General features: G+C 56.1%; 1 protein-coding gene across 2 annotated transcripts in view; it reads right to left on the bottom strand.

Moving 5' to 3' along the window:
* Window positions 1-1,529, bottom strand: part of SLC22A4 (solute carrier family 22 member 4) — a 22,776-nt gene that overhangs the window by 12,112 nt on the left and 9,135 nt on the right. The gene's annotated exons all lie outside the window — the stretch shown is intronic.

The raw sequence follows: 1,529 nt of genomic DNA, 5'->3' as shown, positions 1-1,529 counted from the left end.
CAGCCTGATTATCCCCCCAGGACACAGCCTGCTCTCCCCCCAGGACACAGCCTGCTCCCCCACTGAACCCATGGGGATTTAAGATGCAATTCACTGCTGGGCACTTCTGGAGGACAGCAGACTGACACGGGATGGAGGGATGTGAATTTACAGTGAGGGGAAGTGGGAACAAATTTCACATCTATTTCTTGGAACAGAGGGAAGTTGGAATGTTGGATTGGCACATCGTGGGCTGAAGGACACAACCAGGGAAGATGCCATCTTCTAGTAATGCTACTCTTCCAGTAGCCAGGCAGCAGTCACTGAAAGCATCCTGCAGCCACTGCACCACGCAGCAACCTCAGATCGAGTCATCAGAACTGAGGCTGTTCTAAGGCTTCAAAAGCACCTAAATTCTTTAACAATAAAAACCCCATTCTTTTGCAATAAAACACCTAGCCACTGCTTAGTAAAATCCATGGATGCCCTCAGGTCCACCTCAGCTCTCCTGAGCAAAGGGCAGGACGAGCCTGGGTGGCCAAGGATGCTGGAACAGGGTCTGAACCACACACAGGGAGACAACACAGGTTTGGATGCTGAAAGCTGGAATGACAAGAGAAACCTGTGCTGAGGTGACCCCTTGAAAAGAACCCACTGCCCTGGGGGTGGAGGGGGCCAGGGCTGCAGCACAGCCAGAGCCAACGGGGCCTTCACCGGGGCTGGGGTGCTGCTCCCTGCTCAGCCCTGACTGCACCTGCAGCACATCCCAGAACCAGCATGGCCTTTCCTAAGGACTCACCTCTCCTCCTAAGGGCATGTTTTCCTATCCAGCACCTCTATCACCTGCAGCCTGCTGGAAGCTCTGGGTCTGCCCTGCCATGGGCAGAGGTCACAGTGCTCAGCGGGGCACATCAGCTGTGCAGTGCAGGGGAGAAGGACCATCCCCCTCAGGGTCCTCCTCCTTCCCCATGGCAGGCAGCTGATGACTCACTTAAATGAGGAAGCTAATGTCTAAGCTAGTTTAGATTAATCCTGCCCTTTGAACCAGCCCTGAGGCTGCCAGGGAAGGCCAGCACTGACAACAAGTGCCCCAGGGAGCCATCGCTGCTCCTACAGCTCTACAGAAAAGAAAATGGCATGAGACAACACGGAGGGGGGCAGGGTCAGCAAACTGCAGCTGAGCAGTGAAACAAGCCTGATGTCACTTGTGGAGACCCAGTCTCCTCTCTCAGCAGCAGGAGCACTGGGCTCTGGGCCCCTCCTCGCAGCTTTGCCTCTGCTGAGCATCCCAACCCACATCCACCTGGGTACCACATCCCTGCCTGATCAGAACCTGCACTCCTGTGCTGCACAAACCCCACGAGCTCCCAGGAGGATTTTCAGCCAGGCCAGCTCCTGACCCATCTGCACCTCCCAGCCTTTGCTCCAGCTCCATGGGCTCTGCACAGCAGTCAGCTCCCAGGACAGGGAGCAGTGCCAGTGGTGACAGCAGTGCCAGTGCTGATGGCAACAAGGGATCTCCCTGCTGACAGCCTGACCTAAATCCTCCC

This window comes from Empidonax traillii, unplaced genomic scaffold (genome assembly GCF_003031625.1).
Source record: "Empidonax traillii isolate 1590-97213 ecotype Southwest subspecies unplaced genomic scaffold, ASM303162v1 scaffold689:size842923, whole genome shotgun sequence".
Lineage (NCBI taxonomy): Eukaryota > Metazoa > Chordata > Aves > Passeriformes > Tyrannidae > Empidonax > Empidonax traillii.
Note: the sequence above shows the minus strand (reverse complement) of the source record. Positions and strands in the feature narration are given on the sequence as shown.